The sequence below is a fragment of the Myxine glutinosa genome, chromosome 1 (genome assembly GCF_964187855.1).
Source record: "Myxine glutinosa chromosome 1, kmMyxGlut1.1, whole genome shotgun sequence".
NCBI lineage: Eukaryota > Metazoa > Chordata > Myxini > Myxiniformes > Myxinidae > Myxine > Myxine glutinosa.
Genome location: NC_136261.1, coordinates 237502894 through 237525356, shown reverse-complemented (window position 1 = coordinate 237525356; position 22463 = coordinate 237502894). Strand labels below are relative to the sequence as shown.

The following is a 22463-nucleotide window of genomic DNA, read 5'->3' as shown; positions in this document are numbered from 1 at the left end:
AGCTCTCCGAGGTAAGCCGGGCAAAGGCAACGTTACCTGGACCGAGCAGATGGACACGGCGTTCACGGGCGCGAAGCTCGCCTTGGCTAACGCCACCATGCTCGCGCACCCGGCGCCCGATGCACCGATCGTCCTCACCACCGATGCCTCGGACTACGCGGTGGGCGCGGTGCACGAGCAATGGGTGCGTGGAGCTTGGCAACCGCTGGCGTTCTTTAGCCGGCAGCTTCGCCCGCCCGAACGCCGTTACAGTACCTTCGACCGCGAGTTGCTCAGACTTCACTTGGCAGTCAGGCACTTCCGCCATCTGCTCGAGGGCCGGGCGTTCACTGCCTTCGTCGACCACAAGCCGCTGATCTTCGCGATGGGCAAGGTCACCGAGCCGTGGTCGGCCCGGCAGCAGCGTCACCTCTCGGCCGTGTCCGAGTACACGACGGACATCCAGCACGTCGCGGGGAAGGACAACCCGGTGGCGGATTGCCTTTCCCGGGCCGTCGCCCACGCAGTCCACCTCGGCATCGACTATGCCCGGATGGCAGCGGACCAGGCCGCTGACCCCGACGTCCAGGCCTTGCGGACCGCCGTCACGGGCCTCCGCGTCACCGAGGTGCCGTTCGACGGCGCGGGCGCGGCCCTCTTGTGCGACGTCTCCCTCGGGCGTCCTCGCCCCATTGTGCCCGCGGGCTGGCAGCGCCAGGTGTTTGACGCCATCCATGGCCTGTCCCACCCGGGCGCGAGGGCCTCCCAAAGGCTGATCGCCGACAAGTTCGTCTGGCATGGCCTCCGGAAGGCCGTCCGCGGCTGGGCCAGGACATGCCTCGCGTGCCAGCGCGCCAAGGTGCACCGGCACACCCAGGCCCCGTTGGCCCCGTTCACGGTGCCGGAACGCCGGTTTGACCACGTCCATGTGGACCTGGTGGGACCTCTGCCCCCCTCGCGGGGTTTCACCCACGTCCTCACCATGGTGGACCGCACCACCCGGTGGCCGGAGGCCGTGCCCTTGGCGTCGACAACGGCGGCCGATGTCGCGCAGGCTTTCATCGCCACCTGGGTCGCCCGGTTCGGCGCCCCCTCAGACATCTCATCCGACCGCGGCCCCCAGTCCACCTCGGAGCTCTGGGGGGCGGTTGCGCAGGGGCTCGGGGTCCGGCTGCACTGAACCATGGCCTACCACCCCCAGGCTAACGGCCTGTGTGAGCAATTTCACCGCTCATTGAAGGCCGCGCTCCGGGCCACCCTCCGCGACGGCGGCTGGGTCGACAGGCTCCCCTGGGTCCTGCTGGGCCTCCGGACGGCGCCCAAGGAGGACCTGCGCGCATCCGCGGCGGAGTAGGTCTTCGGGCAACCACTGCGGGTGCCGGGCGAGTTCCTCCCCGACTCCACGGCACCATGGTCCGCGGCACAGCAGCGCTCCGCTCTGCAAGAGACCGCCCAGAGGTTCGCCCCGGTGCCAACGGCATGCCACGGGCACCCACCGACGCACGTCCCCCTGCACCCCAGACGCCGCCGATCGCCAGGGGGCGCTTCGGCCGGGGCCATTCGTCTGCCCCGCAAACTGGCCCTCCAGGTGCGCGGGAATTCTGGGGGGGCGCGTGTGGCGGACACAAAAGCCCACTGGCGTGGTGACATCATTCCACGCACCAAGTGGGCGGTGGCCACGCCCGAGGGGTAGGCGTGGCCTCAGGATATACACCGGGCGACCAGCCCGGAAGAGTTCAGTGTTACAGTGTAGTCTTACAATAAAGACGTTCATATGTTACCGCTTGTCCGCTTCCTCCTTGCTCACAAGCAGCGCGCGTAACGCCGCGCTTTAATACCACATATCCCTTTTTGGTGAAGATGATCACAACTGCTTAATTGTCTTTATTGTCTTAATTTATCACAACTGCTTAACTGCTTAATTATCAACACTTTGCAATGAAAAACAAATAATATAGTCAGCATGTGATTGAAGGTAAACATGTCACATGACAAAGTCCTTCGTCCATTCAGGAGCTTGAACGATGTCTGGTCCCACGGCAAACACCTGGGGCAAAGACTTGTTGAGGCATTTGTTGGTCAGAGTTACCTCAAAACCTGTCAGACTTCAGCAGCAAGTCCATTTTGTGGTTTGAATATCAGGTGCGACATGAATTGCATTCCACACCTTCCCATCAGAGAGTGTGCAGGTTGCAGGACCTCTCTGTTTCATGATCGTGAGGGGTTGTTAGGTAAACTTGGTTTGTCCTTCTTGTGAAGTCGTGTGCTCAGTTGCTAGAAACTCTGATAATATAACCACGACACAGGCACGATATTGTGGTTAAAATTCCTATCCTGTGGTTAAAATTCCTATCCTGTGGTTAAACTTCCGATCCTGTGGTTAAAATTCCTATCCTGTGGTTAAAATTCCTATCTTATGGTTAAAATTCCTTTCCGGTGGTTAAAATGCCTATCTTGTGGTTATAATTCCGATCCGATGCTTAAAATTCCTATCCAATGGTTAAAATTCCTATCCAAAGGTTACAATTTCGAACCCACGGTTAAAATTCCTATCCAAAGGTTAAAATTCCTATCCTGCGGTTAAAATTCCTTTCTTATGGTTAAAATTCCTTTCTGGTGGTTAAAATGCCTATCTTGTGGTTATAATTCCGATCCGATGCTTAAAATTCCTATCCAATGGTTAAAATTCCTCTCCAATGACAAACTATCGGATGGATAAAGTCTGGGTGGATTAGAGGAGGATAGCTATAATCCACCAGATAAGGCTGAATAAGGTTTGGATGAACTTTGGATTGGTTGATGGCATCCCACAATGCATTGCACTGTCTCACCTGCTGATAAAGGTGTCATGGCGGCTGAACAAAGTCGAAATAGAAAGAGAAAGGCAATCTAGGCCCATCAAACGGGATATACGCTGTGTCTGGCGACAGCAGAGCAGGTAAAGGTCGGCTCGTACCTGCCGTCTCATTATATTTCATGTTCCGACAATGCATGATATTGCCATGACCAGGAATGGTTTGTCGTTGTTTTGTGCCTGTTGACACCACACGCTTATGACTCTGAGCTCGCAAAGCGAAAAGCAGGGTTCGGCATTCGTTTTATTCACACGTGTGGCGTATATGTCTGCACTTTTAAAATTCATTTTCTCTGCAACCGTTGGTCCGAGTGACACGAAATTCTACCACAGAAGTGCGTCCACCTGTAGAATATTTGAATGATAATCATGATCATGGTTAACATTTCGAGATTAACCATCGGATAATCATGAATGATAAATCATGAGTGTGATAGTGACAAACAATCCCCTGTTACTCTGCAGAACTGCTTCCGAATTGTTTGTGCCCTTCACAGATTTCTCATTGACTTCAACAAACCCTTTCAAGTTCAGCTTTTTTGCGGAGAAACCTTCAATTTTTGGAGGCTCTGCTCCTGAAATACCTTGTGAGCCTCCTTCCCTTCTGTGGTGCATATAGCAGGTCACGATAAACTTCAGGTCTGGCAGGTACTCCCGAGATATTGACAAGATCTGAAGGGTCCTGGCCAAATGGGTTTGTCCAGTCGTTGTTCCGTAAGCCAACATTTGCTCAAACATCTGATTCGTCTTTGTGGATGTGAGGCTGCTCTGCATAGGCAGGTCAGCAGAATTCTGAGCTCATAAAAGGTCTGTCGCAATTTAGTTGAACAATTCTGTTTCACATCTTTTTGGGAGTGACATGTTTAAAAATAACAAATTTCGGCTTTTTCTTGGCATTTGAAAGATTTCAAGGCAAACATGACAAAAATGGTTAAAATAATTATTGACATGTTCATAATTATAGCGAACAACGATTGATCAACACAAGTTATGATTTGACAACCAGAATTTGCCGTGCAGCCAAAGTGCTGAATTACTTGAACACTGCTTGAAAATGGCGGCTTTCTATAAAGATGGCGTCGAAAATGGCAACAAGCAACTCCTTTGAAATGTCCATCATTCTTTTTCATGGACGTCATACCTTGGTGGAAGTAAAAATCATAGTGGGATTCACTCTCTCAAATTGATACTCACCTTGAAAAATGTTTGCACCTGGCACATGGACGAGTAGGATCGTTCAGATATGTGACCGTCAGACCAACACCAGGCCTGCAAAGTAATAACATGAGCTTCCTTGGCGAAACTTCCACCCGTTCACCCTCTCAACGTCTGTGCAAGGATATTACCAACCTATGGTTGTTTATCAGTTCGGTCCAAGAAAATACCCTTTTAAATTAGAATTACGCCTTTTCTAAATGCTGAACATCAAGCAAGAAAGCATCATGTTCCATTTTAAAGTCTTTGGTTTGACTCGGTCGGGATTTGAACCACCGACCTTCCAGACTCAGAGCAGGGATTTGAACCACCGACCTTCCAGACTCAGAGCAGGGATTTGAACCACCGACCTTCCAGACTCAGAGCAGGGATTTGAACCACCGACCTTCCAGACTCAGAGCAGGGATTTGAACCACCGACCTTCCAGACTCAGAGCAGGGATTTGAACCACCGACCTTCCAGACTCAGAGCACGGATTTGAACCACCGACCTTCCAGACTCAGAGCAAGGATTTGAACCACCGACCTTCCAGACTCAGAGCAGGGATTTGAACCACCGACCTTCCAGACTCAGAGCATGGATTTAAACCACCGACCTTCCAGACTCAGAGCAGGGATTTGAACCACCGACCTTCCAGACTCAGAGCAGGGATTTGAACCACCGACCTTCCAGACTCAGAGCATGGATTTAAACCACCGACCTTCCAGGCTCAGAGCAGGGATTTGAACCACCGACCTTCCAGATTCAGAGCAGGGATTTAAACCACCGACCTTCCAGGCTCAGAGCAGGGATTTGAACGACCGACCTTCCAGACTCAGAGCATGGATTTAAACCATCGTCCTTCCAGACTCAGAGCATGGATTTAAACCATCGTCCTTCCAGACTCAGAGCAGGGATTTAAACCACCGACATTCCAGACTCAGAGCATGGATTTAAACCACCGACCTTCCAGACTCAGAGCAGGGATTTGAACCACCGACCTTCCAGACTCAGAGCATGGTATTTAAACCACCGACCTTCCAGACTCAGAGCAGGGATTTGAACGACCGACCTTCCAGACTCAGAGCAGGGATTTGAACCACCGACCTTCCAGACTCAAAGCATGGATTTGAACCACCGACCTTCCAGACTCAGAGCAGGGATTTGAAATACCGACCTTCCAGACTCAGAGCAGGGATTTGAACCATCGACCTTCCAGACTGATAATAGACGCTCCAACAAGCAAGATTGAATGTGGTTAAAAAATAATGTCGTGGTTAAATTACCAACGGTTAAAATTGTGGTTTAGAAATAAAGAATGTTCCCTGACCGGGAATCGAACCCGGGCCGCGGCGGTGAGAGCGTCGAATCCTAACCACTAGACCACCAGGGAGACACATTAGTTGACGTGACTAGAGGAAATCAGGTGTTAATAAATGAAAATCACGTGGTTGGTTGGAAAGGACACACGCACACGAAGGAGAATGAGACGCTTGAAATACACGAACTGGAGAATGAATGAGACTGATTTTGTGAAACACTCCGAGGTTTTCATCCACCAGAAACGTAACAACAACCTTTTACCTTCCTGCACATACACACCTGGGCGATGTGGTTTTGTGGTTTAATAAAATTGTGGTTTAATAAAATAGGTGTTCCCTGACCGGGAATCGAATCCGGGCCGCGGCGGTGAGAGCGTCGAATCCTAACCACTAGACCACCAGGGATACACATTAGTTGATGTAACTGGAGGAAATCAGGTGTTAATAAATGAAAATCACGTGGTTGGTTGGAAAGGACACACAGGCACACGAAGGAGAATGAGACGCTTGAAATACACGAACTGGAGAATGAATGAGACTGACTTGATAAAACACTCCGAGGTTTTGATCCACCACAAACGTAACAACAACCTTTTACCTTCCTGCACATGCACACCTGGTTACTATTCGTGAGTAAATGAAATACCGGAACTCTTATTGTTGAAACATTCGCTCAAATCAATATGATTTGGTCATTTAAAGAGAAACATTTTCTTCTCACATTATGGAGGCAAAATCAGTACAAAGTTTCAGGTTTAAGGGGAAATTGGTGGAAGGGGCAGATGTGGGGTTGTGCTTGGAGTTATATACAGCCTGCACACCTGTACCTGCACAAGGAGGAACATTGAATGATGTAATGAGAGATGGAATGGGTAAATAAATTTTTTTTATCAGAAGTGAATTGTTTAAAAAAAAAATTTTTGTCGAGAAGATCCAGGCTCGTGCAAGAGCTAACATTAATCACACAAAAGGTTAAAATTGTCTTTGGTATGACTCGGACTTCCAGGAACGGGCACATGAGACGAAATAAAGGGAGTGGGAGACAAGATGGGGAGAGAGGGGGAAGCACACGAGTACAACATTTGAGAGCAGGAACATCGGGAGATCTGTGGGAGGGAGAGGGCTTGGGGGGAGGAGGCGTGGGAATCGAGGTATAAAACACATGAATACAGCAACCACTTCCAGGGAAGAAGCCGGTATTTCAAAAAAGTGGATCTGGGGTCACATAAGGGAGCGGGAGACAGGGGTAGAAAAGATCAAGGTTTTGGATGGGGTAAGATCAGAGATGATGGTGAACAACTGTTTTAAAGACCTGGAGGGAGGAGTGGGATTGATGAGAGTGAGGGAATTTGTTCCAGAGGTCGGAAAAAAGAGGAATGAAAGAGTGAAGGTGAGCAGAGAGTCTTGATTTTGGCAGTTTCACCAGAAATTATTATTAATAATATTATATTAAATTATATATTAAATAATATTATGCATTAAATATTAAATTATTAAATATTATTGGCAATTTCATAATTGTTTATGAAATGTGATTAATATGCATTGTGTGAAGTGATAAAGAAGAGTTGTGGGATATTATTTTAATGGGAGAAGAAGAACATTGCTGAAGGACAGAGAGGAAAGGGAAGTCACGTGACGGTGGGAAGTGGAGGGAGGAAATGTTCGGGATTATTGTTGAATAGTCATGGCAACAGACGCACAGGTTCTTCAGCGAAAAGGTTTAAAGACCTCTCTTCCATGTCCTTTCCACACCTTCTCACACGTCACCTCCGGTTCTGCCTCATCATTTCCGAGACATAATTCCTTCCTTCAGATTGAGACAACACACAATACCACATGTTCCTTTTTTCGAAAAGCTATCAACAACTCGAGTTATGAAAAAAAACAAATAATAATGCAAACATGTTGTTGATGGTAAATATCCTGAATACTGAATCACCATACCACATATCCCTTTTTGGTGAAGATGATCACAACTGCTTAATTACGTATCAACACTTTGCAATGAAAAACAAATAATATAGTCAGCATGTGATTGAAGGTAAACATGTCACATGACAAAGTCCTTCGTCCATTCAGGAGCTTGACGATGTCTGGTCCCACGGCAAACACCTGGGGCAAAGACTTGTGGAGGCATTTGTTGGTCAGAGTTACCACAAAACCTGTCAGACTTCAGCAGCAAGTCCATTTTGTGGTTTGAATATCAGGTGCGACATGAATTGCATTCCACACCTTCCCATCAGAGAGTGTGCATGTAGCAGGACCTCTCTGTTTCATGATCGTGAGGGGTTGTTGGGTAAACTTGGTTTGTCCTTGTGAAGTCGTGTGCTCAGTTGCTAGAAACTCTAATAATATCACCACGACATAGGTGCTATCCTGCAGTTAAAATTCCTATCCTGTGGTTAATATTCCTATACTGTGGTTAAAATTCCTATCCTGTGGTTAAAATTCCTATCCTGTGGTTAAAATTCCTATCCTGTGGTTAAAATTCCTATCCTGTAGTTAAAATTCCTATCCTGTGGTTAAAATTCCTATCCTGTGGTTAAAATTCCTATCCTGTGCTTAAAATTCTGATCCTGTGGTTAAAATTCCTATCCTGTGGTTAAAATTCCTATCTTATGGTTACAATTCCTTTCTGGTGGTTAAAATGCCTATCTTGTGGTTATAATTCCGATCCAATGCTAAAAATTCCTATCCAATGGTTAAAATTCCGATCCAAAGGTTACAATTTCGATCCCACGGTTAAAATTCCTATCCTGTAGTTAAAATTCCTATCCGATGGTTAAAATTCCTATCCTGTGGTTACAATTCCAATCCGATGGGTATACTTCCTATCTTGTGCTTAAAATTCCAATCCGATGGTTAAAATTCCTTTCCTGTGGTTAAAATCCTGACGCGATGGTTAAAATTCCGATCCAATAGTTAAAATTCCGATCCAATGGTTAAAATTCCAATCCGATGGTTAAAATTCCTATCCTGTGGTTAAAATTCCTATCCTGGGGTTAAAATTCCAATCCAATGGTTAAAATTCCTTTCCTGTGGTTAAAATCCTGACGCGATGGTTAAAATTCCGATCCAATAGTTAAAATTCCGATCCAATGGTTAAAATTCCAATCCGATGGTTAAAATTCCTATCCTGTGGTTAAAATTCCTATCTTGTGGTTAAAATTCTGAACCGACGGTTAAAATTCCTATCCTGTGGTTAAAATTCCTATCCTGTTATTAAAATTCCTATCCTGTCGTTAAAATTCCTATCCTGTGGTTAAAATTCCTATCTTTTGGTTAAAATTCCTTTCCAGTGGTTAAAATGCCTATCTTGTGGTTATAATTCCGAACCGATGCTTAAAATTCCTATCCAATGGTTAAAATTCCTATCCAAAGGTTGCAATTTCGATCCCACGGTTAAAATTCCTATCCTGTAGTTTAAATTTCTATCCGATGGTTAAAATTCCTATCCTGTGGTTAAAATTCCTATCCGATGGTTAAAATTCCTTTCCTGTGGTTAAAATTCCGATCCGAACGTTAAAATTCCTATCCTGTGGTTAAAATTCCTTTCCTGTGGTTAAAATTCTGACGCGATGGTTAAAATTCCGATCCAATGGTTTAAATTCCTATCCTGTTGTTAAAATTCTGATCCAAACATTAGAATTCCTATCCAATGGTTAAAATTCCGATCCGATGGTTAAAATTCCTATCCTGGGGTTAAAATTCCTATCCGATGGTTAAAATTCCTTTCCTGTGGTTAAAATTCCTATCCTGTGGCTAAAATTCCTATCCTGTGGTTAAAATTCCTTTCCGGTGGTTAAAATGCCTATGCTGTGGTTATAATTCCGATCCGATGCTTAAAATTCCTATCCAATGGTTAAAATTCCCATCCAAAGGTTACAATTTCGATCCCACGGTTAAAATTCCTATCCTGCAGTTAAAATTCCTATCCGATGGTTAAAATTCCTATCCTGTGGTTACAATTCCAATGCGATGGTTTGACTTCCTATCTTGTGCTTAAAATTCCGACCCGATGGTTACAATTCCTATCCTGTGGTTAAAATTCCTATCCAATGGTTAAAATTCCTTTCCTGTGGTTAAAATCCTGACGCGATGGTTAAAATTCCGATCCAATAATTAAAATTCCAATCCAATGGTTAAAATTCCTATCCTGTGGTTAAAATTCCTATCCGATGGTTAAAATTCCTATCCTGTGGTTAAAATTCTGATCCGATGGTTAAAATTCCTATCCTGTGGTTAAAATTCCTATCCCATGGTTAAAATTCCTTTCCTGTGGTTAAAATTCTGACGCGATGGTTAAAATTCCGATCCAATGGTTAAAATTCCTATCCTGTTGTTAGAATTCTGATCCGAACGTTAAAATTCCTATCCTGTGGTTAAAATTCCTATCCGATGGTTAAAATTCCTTTCCTGTGGTTAAAATTCCTATCCTGTGGTTAAAATTCCTATCCTGTGGTTAAAATTCCTTTCCGGTGGTTAAAATGCCTATGTTGTGGTTATAATTCCGATCCGATGCTTAAAATTCCTATCCAATGGTTAAAATTCCTATTCAAAGGTTACAATTTCGATCCCACGGTTAAAATTCCTATCCTGCAGTTAAAATTCCTATCCGATGGTTAAAATTCCTATCCTGTGGTTACAATTCCAATGCGATGGTTTGACTTCCTATCTTGTGCTTAAAATTCCGACCCGATGGTTACAATTCCTATCCTGTGGTGAAAATTCCTATACTGTGGTTAAAATTCCTATCCTGTGGTTAAAATTCCTATCCTGTGGTTACAATTCCAATCCGATGGTTATACTTCCTATCTTGTGCTTAAAATTCCGATCCAGTGGTTAAAATTCCTATCCTGTGGTTAAAATTCCTTTCCGGTGGTTAAAATGCCTATGTTGTGGTTATAATTCCGATCCGATGCTTAAAATTCCTATCCAATGGTTAAAATTCCCATCCAAAGGTTACAATTTCGATCCCACGGTTAAAATTCCTATCCTGCAGTTAAAATTCCTATCCGATGGTTAAAATTCCTATCCTGTGGTTACAATTCCAATGCGATGGTTTGACTTCCTATCTTGTGCTTAAAATTCCGACCCGATGGTTACAATTCCTATCCTGTGGTTAAAATTCCTATCCAAAGGTTAAAATTCCTTTCCTGTGGTTAAAATCCTGACGCGATGGTTAAAATTCCGATCCAATAATTAAAATTCCAATCCAATGGTTAAAATTCCGATCCGATGGTTAAAATTCCTATCCTGTGGTTAAAATTCCTATCCGATGGTTAAAATTCCTATCCTGTGGTTAAAATTCTGATCCGATGGTTAAAATTCCTATCCTGTGGTTAAAATTCCTATCCCATGGTTAAAATTCCTTTCCTGTGGTTAAAATTCTGACGCGATGGTTAAAATTCCGATCCAATGGTTAAAATTCCTATCCTGTTGTTAGAATTCTGATCCGAACGTTAAATTTCCTATCCAATGGTTAAAATTCCGATCCGATGGTTAAAATTCCTATCCTGTGGTTAAAATTCCTATCCGATGGTTAAAATTCCTTTCCTGTAGTTAAAATTCCGATCCGAACGTTAAAATTCCTATCCTGTGGTTAAAATTCCTTTCCTGTGGTTAAAATTCTGACGCGATGGTTAAAATTCCGATCCAATGGTTTAAATTCCTATCCTGTTGTTAAAATTCTGATCCGAACATTAAAATTCCTATCCAATGGTTAAAATTCCGATCCGATGGTTAAAATTCCTATCCTGTGGTTAAAATTCCTATCCGATGGTTAAAATTCCTTTCCTGTGGTTAAAATTCCTATCCTCTGGTTAAAATTCCTATCCTGTGGTTAAAATTCCTTTCCCGTGGTTAAAATGCCTATGTTGTGGTTATAATTCCGATCCGATGCTTAAAATTCCTATCCAATGGTTAAAATTCCCATCCAAAGGTTACAATTTCGATCCCACGGTTAAAATTCCTATACTGCAGTTAAAATTCCTAACCGATGGTTAAAATTCCTATCCTGTGGTTACAATTCCAATGCGATGGTTTGACTTCCTATCTTGTGCTTAAAATTCCGACCCGATGGTTACAATCCCTATCCTGTGGTTAAAATTCCTATCCAATGGTTAAAATTCCTTTCCTGTGGTTAAAATCCTGACGCGATGGTTAAAATTCCGATCCAATAATTAAAATTCCAATCCAATGGTTAAAATTCCGATCCAATGGTTAAAATTCCTATCCTGTGGTTAAAATTCCTCTCCTGCGGTTAAAATTCCTATCCAAATGTTAAAATTCCTTTCCGATGGTTAAAATTCTTATCCAATGACAAACTATCGGATGGATAACATATGGGAGGATTAGAGGAGGATAGCTATAATCCACCAGATAAGGCTGAATAAGGTTTGGATGAACTTTGGATTGGTTGATGGCATCCCACAATGCATTGCACTGTCTCACCTGCTGATAAAGGTGTCATGGTGGCTGAACAAAGTCGAAATAGAAAGAGAAAGGCAATCTATGCCCATCAAACGGGATATATGCTGTGTCTGGCGACAGCAGAGCAGGTAAAGGTCGGCTCGTACCTGCCGTCTCATCATATTTCATGTTCCGGCAATGCATGATATTGCCATGACCAGGAATGGTTTGTCGTTGTTTTGTGCCTGTTGACACCACACGCTTATGACTCTGTGCTCGCAAAGCGAAAATCAGGGTTCGGCATTCGTTTTATTCACACGTGTGGCGTATATGTCTGCACTTTTAAAATTCATTTTCTCGGCAACCGTTGGTCCGATTGACACGAAATTCTACCACAGAAGTGCGTCCACCTGTAGAATATTTGAATGATAATCATGATCATGGTTAACATTTCGAGATTAACCATCGGATAATCATGAATGATAAATCATGAGTGTGATAGTGACAAAAAATCCCCTGTTACTCTGCAGAACTGCCTGATAAATCATGAATGATAATGAATGAATGATAAATGAATCATGAATAAATCATGAATGATAATGATAATGATAATCATGAATGATAAATCATGAGTGTGATAGTGACAAACAATCCCCTGTTACTCTGCAGAACTGCTTCCGAATTGTTTGTGCCCTTCACAGATTTCTCATTGACTTCAACAAACCCTTTCAAGTTCAGCTTTTTTGTGGAGAAACCTTCAATTTTTGGAGGCTCTGCTCCTGAAATACCTTGTGAGCCTCCTTCCCTTCTGTGGTGCATATAGCAGGTCACGATAAACTTCAGGTCTGGCAGGTACTCCCGAGATATTGACAAGATCTGAAGGGTCCTGGCCAAATGGATTTGTCCAGTCGTTGTTCCGTAAGCCAACATTTGCTCAAACATCTGATTCGTCTTTGTGGATGTGAGGCTGCTCGCATAGGCAGGTCAGCAGAATTCTGAGCTCATAAAAGGTCTGTCGCAATTTAGTTGAACAATTCTGTTACACATCTTTTTGGGAGTGATGTATGTTTAAAATAACAAATTTAGGCTTTTTCTTGGCATTTGAAAGATTTCAAGGCAAACATGACAAAAATGGTTAAAATAATTATTGACATGTTCCTAATTATAGCGAACAACGATTGATCAACACAAGTTATGATTTGACAACCAGAATTTGCCGTGCAGCCAAAGTGCTGAATTACTTGAACACTGCTTGAAAATGGCGGCTTTCTATAAAGATGGCGTCGAAAATAGCAACAAGCAACTCCTTTGAAATGTCCATCATTCTTTTTCATGGACGTCATACCTTGGTGGAAGTAAAAATCATAGTGGGATTCACTCTCTCAAATTGATACTCACCTTGAAAAATGTTTGCACCTGGCACATGGACGAGTAGGATCGTTCAGATATGTGACCGTCAGACCAACACCAGGCCTGCAAAGTAATAACATGAGCTTCCTTGGCGAAACTTCCACCCGTTCACCCTCTCAACGTCTGTGCAAGGATATTACCAACCTATGGTTGTTTATCAGTTCGGTCCAAGAAAATACCCTTTTAAATTAGAATTCCGCCTTTTCTAAATGCTGAACATCAAGCAAGAAAGCATCATGTTCCATTTTAAAGTCTTTGGTTTGACTCGGTCGGGATTTGAACCACCGACCTTCCAGACTCAGAGCAGGGATTTGAACCACCGACCTTCCAGACTCAGAGCAGGGATTTGAACCACCGACCTTCCAGACTCAGAGCAGGGATTTGAACCACCGACCTTCCAGACTCAGAGCAGGGATTTGAACCACCGACCTTCCAGACTCAGAGCAGGGATTTGAACCACCGACCTTCCAGACTCAGAGCATGGATTTAAACCACCGACATTCCAGACTCAGAGCATGGATTTGAACCACCGACCTTCCAGACTCAGAGCATGGATTTGAACCACTGACCTTCCAGACTCAGAGCAGGGATTTGAACCACCGACCTTCCAGACTCAGAGCAGGGATTTGAACCACCGACCTTCCAGACTCAGAGCAGGGATTTAAACCATCGACCTTCCAGACTCAGAGCAGGGATTTAAACCACCGACATTCCAGACTCAGAGCAGGGATTTAAACCACCGATCTTCCAGAGTCAGAGCAGGGATTTGAACCACCGACCTTCCAGACTCAGAGCAGGGATTTGAACCACCGACCTTCCAGACTCAGAGCAGGGATTTGAACCACCGACCTTCCAGACTCAGAGCAGGGATTTGAACCACCGACCTTCCAGACTCAAAGCATGGATTTGAAATACCGACCTTCCAGACTCAGAGCAGGGATTTAAACCACCGACCTTCCAGACTCAGAGCAGGGATTTGAACCATCGACCTTCCAGACTGATAATAGACGCTCCAACAAGCAAGATTGAATGTGGTTAAAAAATAATGTCGTGGTTAAATTACCAACGGTTAAAATTGTGATTTAAAAATAAAAAATGTTCCCTGACCGGGAATCGAACCCGGGCCGCGGCGGTGAGAGCGTCGAATCCTAACCACTAGACCACCAGGGAGACACATGACTTGACGTGACTAGAGGAAATCAGGTGTTAATAAATGAAAATCACGTGGTTGGTTGGAAAGGACACACAGGCACACGAAGGAGAATGAGACGCTTGAAATACACGACCTGGAGAATGAATGAGACTGATTTTGTGAAACACTCCGAGGTTTTGATCCACCACAAACGTAACAACAACCTTTTACCTTCCTGCACATGCACACCTGGTTACTATTCGTGAGTAAATGAAATACCGGAACTCTTATTGTTGAAACATTCGCTCAAATCAATATGATTTGTTCATTTAAAGAGAAAGATTTTCTTCTCACATTATGGAGGCAAAATCAGCACAAAGTTTCAGGTTTAAGGGGAAATTGGTGGAAGGGGCAGATGTGGGGTTGTGCTTGGAGTTATATACAGCCTGCACACCTTACCTGCACAAGGAGGAACATTGAATGATGTAATGAGAGATCGAATGGGTAAATAAATTTTTTTTATCAGAAGTGAATTGTTTCAAAAAAAAATTTTGTCGAGAAGATCCAGGCTCGCGCAAGAGCTAACATTAATCACACAAAAGGTTAAAATTGTCTTTGGTATGACTCGGACTTCCAGGAACGGGCACATGAGACGAAATAAAGGGAGTGGGAGACAAGATGGGGAGAGAGGGGGAAGCACACAAGTACAACATTTGAGAGCAGGAACATCGGGAGATCTGTGGGAGGGAGAGGGCTTGGGGGGAGGAGGCGTGGGAATCGAGGTATAAAACACATGAATACAGCAACCACTTCCAGGGAAGAAGCCGGTATTTCAAAAAAGTGGATCTGGGGTCACATAAGGGAGCGGGAGACAGGGGAAGAAAAGATCAAGGTTTTGGATGGGGGAAGATCAGAGATGATGGTGACAACTGTTTTAAAGACCTGGAGGGAGGAATGGGATTGATGAGAGTGAGGGAATTTGTTCCAGAGGTCGGAAAAAAGAGGAATGAAAGAGTGAAGGTGAGCAGAGAGTCTTGATTTTGGCAGTTTTACCAGAAATTATTATTAATAATATTATATTAAATTATATATTAAATAATAATATGCATTAAATATTAAATTATTAAATATTATTGGCAATTTCATAATTGTTTATGAAAGGTGATTAATATGCATTGTGTGAAGTGATAAAGAAGAGTTGTGGGATATTATTTTAATGGGAGAAGAAGAACATTGCTGAAGGACAGAGAGGAAAGGGAAGTCACGTGACGGTGGGAAGTGGAGGGAGGAAATGTTCGGGATTATTGTTGAATAGTCATGGCAACAGACGCACAGGTTCTTCAGCGAAACGGTTTAAAGACCTCTCTTCCATGTCCTTTCCACACCTTCTCACACGTCACTTCCGGTTCTGCCTCATCATTACCGAGACATAATTCCTTCCTTCAGATTGACACAACACACAATACCACATGTTCCTTTTTTTGAAAAGCTATCAACAACTCTAGTTATGAAAAAAAACAAATAATAAGGCAAACATGTTGTTGATGGTAAATATCCTGAATACTGAAATCACCATACCACATATCCCTTTTTAGTGAAGATGATCACAACTGCTTAATTACGTATCAACACTTTGCAATGAAAAACAAATAATATAGTCAGCATGTGATTGAAGGTAAACATGTCACATGACAAAGTCCTTCGTCCATTCAGGAGCTTGACGATGTCTGGTCCCACGGCAAACACCTGGGGCAAAGACTTGTGGAGGCATTTGTTGGTCAGAGTTACCACAAAACCTGTCAGACTTCAGCAGCAAGTCCATTTTGTGGTTTGAATATCAGGTGCGACATGAATTGCATTGCACACCTTCCCATCAGAGAGTGTGCAGGTAGCAGGACCTCTCTGTTTAATTATCGTGAGGGGTTGTTGGGTAAACTTGGTTTGTCCTTCTTGTGAAGTCGTGTGCTCAGTTGCAAGAAACTCTGATAATATAACCAAGACAGAGGGGCTATCCTGTGGTTAAAATTCCTATCCTGTGGTTAAAATTCCTATCCGAAGGTTAAAATTCCGTTCCTGTGGTTAAATTCCGATCCAAACGTTAAAATTCCTATCCTGTGGTTAAAATTCCTTTCCGGCAGTTAAAATGCCTATCTTGTGGTTATAATTCCGATCTGATGCTTAAAATTCCTATGCAATGGTTAAAATTCTTATCCAAAGGTTACAATTTCGATCCCACGGTTAAAATTCCTATCCTGTAGTTAAAATTCCAATCCAATGGTTAAAATTCCTATCCTGTGGTTACAATTCCAATCCGATGGTTATAGTTCCTATCTTGTGCTTAAAATTCTGATCCGATGGTTAAAATTCCTATCCTGTGGTTAAAATTCCTATCCCATGGTTAAAATTCCTTTCCTGTGGTTAAAATTCTGACGTGATGATTAAAATTCCGATCCAATCGTTAAAATTCCGATCCAATGGTTAAAATTCCGATCCGATAGTCAAAATTCCTATCCTGTGGTTAAAATTCATATCCGATGGTTAAAATTCCTATCCTGCGGTTAAAATTCTGTTCCGATGGTTAAAATTCCTATCCTGTGGTTAAAATTCCGATTCAGTGGTTAAAATTCCTATACTGTGGTTAAAATTCCGATCCTATGGTTAAAATTCCGATCCTGTTGTTAAAATTCCTATCCGATGGTTAAAATTCCTTTCCTGTGGTTAAAATTCTGACGCGATGATTAAAATTCCGATCCAATAGTTAAAATTCCGATCCAATGGTTAAAATTCCGATCCGATGGTTAAAATTCCTATCCTCTGGTTAAAATTCCTATCCAAAGGATAAAATTCCTATCCAATGGTTAAAATTCTGATCAGATGGTTAAAATTCCTATCCTGTGGTTAAAATTCCTATCCGAAGGTTAAAATTCCTTTCCTGTGGTTAAATTCCGATCCAAACGTTAAAATTCCTATCCTGTGGTTAAAATTCCTTTCCGGCAGTTAAAATGCCTATCTTGTGGTTATAATTCCGATCCGATGCTTAAAATTCCTATGCAATGGTTAAAATTCTTATCCAAAGGTTACAATTTCGATCCCACGGTTAAAATTCCTATCCAATCGTTAAAAATCCTGTCCTGTGGTTACAATTCCAATCCGATGGTTATACTTCCTATCTTGTGCTTCCCGATCCGATGGTTAAAAATCCTATCCTGCGGTTAAAATTCCTATCCCATGGTTAAAATTCCTTTCCTGTGGTTAAAATTCTGACGCGATGGTTAAAATTCTGATCCAATGGTTAAAATTCCTATCCTGTTGTTAAATTTCTGATCCGAACATTAAAATTCCTATCCAATGGTTAAAATTCCTTTCCGGTGGTTAAAATGCCTATCTTGTGGTTATAATTCCGATCCAATGCTTAAAATTCCTATCCAATGGTTAAAATTCCCATCCAAAGGTTACAATTTCGATCCCATGGTTAAAATTCCTATCCTGCATTTAAAATTCCTATCCTGCATTTAAAATTCCTATCCTGTGGTTACAATTCCAATGCGATGGTTTGACTTCCTATCTTGTGCTTAAAATTCCGATCCGATGGTTACAATTCCTATCCTGTGGTTAAAATTCCTATCCAATGGTTAAAATTCCTTTCCTGTGGTTAAAATCCTGACGCGATGGTTAAAATTCCGATCCAATAATTAAAATTCCAATCCAATGGTTAAAATTCCGATCCGATGGTTAAAATTCCTATCCTGTGGTTAAAATTCCTATCCGATGGTTAAAATTCCTATCCTGTGGTTAAAATTCTGATCCGATGGTTAAAATTCCTATCCTGTGGTTAAAATTCCTATCCCATGGTTAAAATTCCTTTCCTGTGGTTAAAATTCTGACGCGATGGTTAAAATTCCGATCCAATGGTTAAAATTCCTATCCTGTTGTTAAAATTCTGATCCGAACGTTAAAATTCCTATCCAATGGTTAAAATTCCGATCCGATGGTTAAAATTCCTATCCTGTGGTTAAAATTCCTATCCGATGGTTAAAATTCCTTTCCTGTGGTTAAAATTCCGATCCGAACGTTAAAATTCCTATCCTGTGGTTAAAATTCCTTTCCTGTGGTTAAAATTCTGACGCGATGGTTAAAATTCCGATCCAATGGTTTAAATTCCTATCCTGTTGTTAAAATTCTGATCCGAACATTAAAATTCCTATCCAATGGTTAAAATTCTGATCTGATGGTTAAAAATCCTATCCTGTGGTTAAAATTCCTATCCGAAGGTTAAAATTCCTTTCCTGTGGTTAAAATTCCTATCCTGTGGTTAAAATTCCTATCCTGTGGTTAAAATTCCTTTCCGGTGGTTAAAATGCCTATGTTGTGGTTATAATTCCGATCCGATGCTTAAAATTCCTATCCAATGGTTAAAATTCACATCCAAAGGTTACAATTTCGATCCCACGGTTAAAATTCCTATCCTGCAGTTAAAATTCCTATCCGATGGTTAAAATTCCTATCCTGTGGTTACAATTCCAATGCGATGGTTCGACTTCCTATCTTGTGCTTAAAATTCCGACCCGATGGTTACAATCCCTATCCTGTGGTTAAAATTCCTATCCAATGGTTAAAATTCCTTTCCTGTGGTTAAAATCCTGACACGATGGTTAAAATTCCGATCCAATAATTAAAATTCCAATCCAATGGTTAAAATTCCGATCCGATGGTTAAAATTCCTATCCTGTGGTTAAAATTCCTATCCCGTGGTTAAAATTCCTATCCGAAGGTTAAAATTCCTTTCCGATGGTTAAAATTCTTATCCAATGACAAACTATCGGATGGATAACATATGGGAAGATTAGAGGAGGATAGCTATAATCCACCAGATAAGGCTGAATAAGGTTTGGATGAACTTTGGATTGGTTGATGGCATCCCACAATGCATTGCACTGTCTCACCTGCTGATAAAGGTGTCATGGCGGCTGAACAAAGTCGAAATAGAAAGAGAAAGGCAAACTAGGCCCATCAAACGGGATATACGCTGTGTCTGGCGACAGCAGAGCATGTAAAGGTCGGCTCGTACCTGCCGTCTCATTATATTTCATGTTCCGACAATGCATGATATTGCCATGACCAGGAATGGTTTGTCGTTGTTTTGTGCCTGTTGACACCACACGCTTATGACTCTGAGCTCGCAAAGCGAAAAGCAGGGTTCGGCATTCGTTTTATTCACACGTGTGGCGTATATGTCTGCACTTTTAAAATTCATTTTCTCGGCAACCGTTGGTCCGATTGACACGAAATTCTACCGCAGAAGTGCGTCCACCTGTAGAATATTTGAATGATAATCATGATCATGGTTAACATTTCGAGATTAACCATCGGATAATCATGAATGATAAATCATGAGTGTGATAGTGACAAAAAATCCCCTGTTACTCTGCAGAACTGCCTGATAAATCATGAATGATAATGAATGAATGATAATGAATCATGAATAAATCATGAATGATAATGATAATGATAATCATGAATGATAAATCATGAGTGTGATAGTGACAAACAATCCCCTGTTACTCTGCAGAACTGCTTCCGAATTGTTTGTGCCCTTCACAGATTTCTCATTGACTTCAACAAACCCTTTCAAGTTCAGCTTTTTTGTGGAGAAACCTTCAATTTTTGGAGGCTCTGCTCCTGAAATACCTTGTGAGCCTCCTTCCCTTCTGTGGTGCATATAGCAGGTCACGATAAACTTCAGGTCTGGCAGGTACTCCCGAGATACTGACAAGATCTGAAGGGTCCTGGCCAAATGGGTTTGTCCAGTCGTTGTTCCGTAAGCCAACATTTGCTCAAACATCTGATTCGTCTTTGTGGATGTGAGGCTGCTCTGCATAGGCAGGTCAGCAGAATTCTGAGCTCATAAAAGGTCTGTCGCAATTTAGTTGAACAATTCTGTTACACATCTTTTTGGGAGTGACATGTTTAAAAATAACAAATTTAGGCTTTTTCTTGGCATTTGAAAGATTTCAAGGCAAACATGACAAAAATGGTTAAAATAAATATTGACATGTTCATAATTATAGCGAACAACGATTGATCAACACAAGTTATGATTTGACAACCAGAATTTGCCGTGCAGCCAAAGTGCTGAATTACTTGAATACTGCTTGAAAATGGCGGCTTTCTATAAAGATGGCGTCGAAAATGGCAACAAGCAACTCCTTTGAAATGTCCATCATTCTTTTTCATGGACGTCATACCTTGGTGGAAGTAAAAATCATAGTGGGATTCACTCTCTCAAATTGATACTCACCTTGAAAAATGTTTGCACCTGGCACATGGACGAGTAGGATCGTTCAGATATGTGACCGTCAGACCAACACCAGGCCTGCAAAGTAATAACATGAGCTTCCTTGGCGAAACTTCCACCCGTTCACCCTCTCAACGTCTGTGCAAGGATATTACCAACCTATGGTTGTTTATCAGTTCGGTCCAAGAAAATACCCTTTTAAATTAGAATTCCGCCTTTTCGAAATGCTGAACATAAAGCAAGAAAGCATCATGTTCCATTTTAAAGTCTTTGGTTTGACTCGGTCGGGATTTGAACCACCGACCTTCCAGACTCAGAGCAGGGATTTGAACCACCGACCTTCCAGACTCAGAGCAGGGATTTGAACCACCGACCTTCCAGACTCAGAGCAGGGATTTGAACCACCGACCTTCCAGATTCAGAGCAGGGATTTAAACCACCGACATTCCAGACTCAGAGCAGGGATTGGAACCACCGACCTTCCAGATTCAGAGCAGGGATTTAAACCACCGACATTCCAGGCTCAGAGCAGGGATTTGAACGACCGACCTTCCAGACTCAGAGCATGGATTTAAACCATCGACCTTCCAGACTCAGAGCAGGGATTTGAACCACCGACCTTCCAGACTCAGAGCAGGGATTTGAACCACCGACATTCCAGACTCAGAGCATGGATTTAAACCACCGACATTCCAGACTCAGAGCAGGGATTTAAACCACCGACATTCCAGACTCAGAGCATGGATTTAAACCACCGACCTTCCAGACTCAGAGCAGGGATTTGAACGACCGACCTTCCAGACTCAGAGCAGGGATTTGAACCACCGACCTTCCAGACTCAAAGCATGGATTTGAACCACCGAACTTCCAGACTCAGAGCAGGGATTTGAAATACCGACCTTCCAGACTCAGAGCAGGGATTTAAACCACCGACCTGCCAGACTCAGAGCAGGGATTTGAACCATCGACCTTCCAGACTGATAATAGACGCTCCAACAAGCAAGATTGAATGTGGTTAAAAAATAATGTCGTGGTTAAATTACCAACGGTTAAAATTGTGGTTTAGAAATAAAGAATGTTCCCTGCCCGGGAATCGAACCCGGGCCGCGGCGGTGAGAGCGTCGAATCCTAACCACTAGACCACCAGGGAGACACATTAATTAACGTGACTGGAGGAAATCAGGTGTTAATAAATGAAAATCACGTGGTTGGTTGGAAAGGACACACGCACACGAAGGAGAATGAGACGCTTGAAATACACGACCTGGAGAATGAATGAGAATGAGACTGTAGCGGTTACCGCTGGATGTACATAATCGCCTTGCACCGGCCAGAACACGGCCAGACGCGCCTCTCCCGGGCATGCCCGGACTCACTGTTCCCGGGCACGCCCGAACCTCCCGGGCACGCCCGGTCTCGTCTTTCCCGGGCATGCCCGCTCTCGCCTTTCCAGGGCTCGCCCAGAGCGTCCGGGCATGCCCGCTATCGCCTTTCCAGGGCTCGCCCAGAGCGTCCGGGCATGCCCGCTATCGCCTTTCCAGGGCTCCCCCAGAGCGTCCGGGCATGCCCGCTATCGCCTTTCCAGGGCTCGCCCAGAGCGTCCGGGCATGCCCGCTATCGCCTTTCCAGGGCTCCCCCAGAGCGTCCGGGCATGCCCGCTATCGCCTTTCCAGGGCTCGCCCAGAGCGTCCGGGCATGCCCGCTCTCGCCTTTCCAGAGCTCCCCCAGAGCGTCCGGGCATGCCCGCTATCGCCTTTCCAGGGCTCGCCCAGAGCGTCCGGGCATGCCCGCTATCGCCTTTCCAGGGCACGCCCAGAGCGTCCGGGCATGCCCGCTATCGCCTTTCCAGTGCTCGCCCAAAGC

The 22463-nt window shown here is 43.5% G+C and overlaps 4 non-coding genes across 4 annotated transcripts; all 4 read right to left on the bottom strand.

Annotated features, from left to right (window-relative positions):
- Positions 1–5348: 5348 nt before the first annotated feature.
- Positions 5349–5420, bottom strand: TRNAE-CUC (transfer RNA glutamic acid (anticodon CUC)). Its single transcript has one exon. It is a non-coding gene; the product is annotated as a tRNA-Glu (tRNA).
- Positions 5421–5682: 262 nt separating this feature from the next.
- TRNAE-CUC (transfer RNA glutamic acid (anticodon CUC)) lies at positions 5683–5754 on the bottom strand. The gene has a single exon. It is a non-coding gene; the product is annotated as a tRNA-Glu (tRNA).
- Positions 5755–14271: 8517 nt separating this feature from the next.
- On the bottom strand, positions 14272–14343 carry TRNAE-CUC (transfer RNA glutamic acid (anticodon CUC)). The gene has a single exon. It is a non-coding gene; the product is annotated as a tRNA-Glu (tRNA).
- Positions 14344–21678: 7335 nt separating this feature from the next.
- On the bottom strand, positions 21679–21750 carry TRNAE-CUC (transfer RNA glutamic acid (anticodon CUC)). Its single transcript has one exon. It is a non-coding gene; the product is annotated as a tRNA-Glu (tRNA).
- Between the last annotated feature and the right edge of the window lie 713 nt (positions 21751–22463).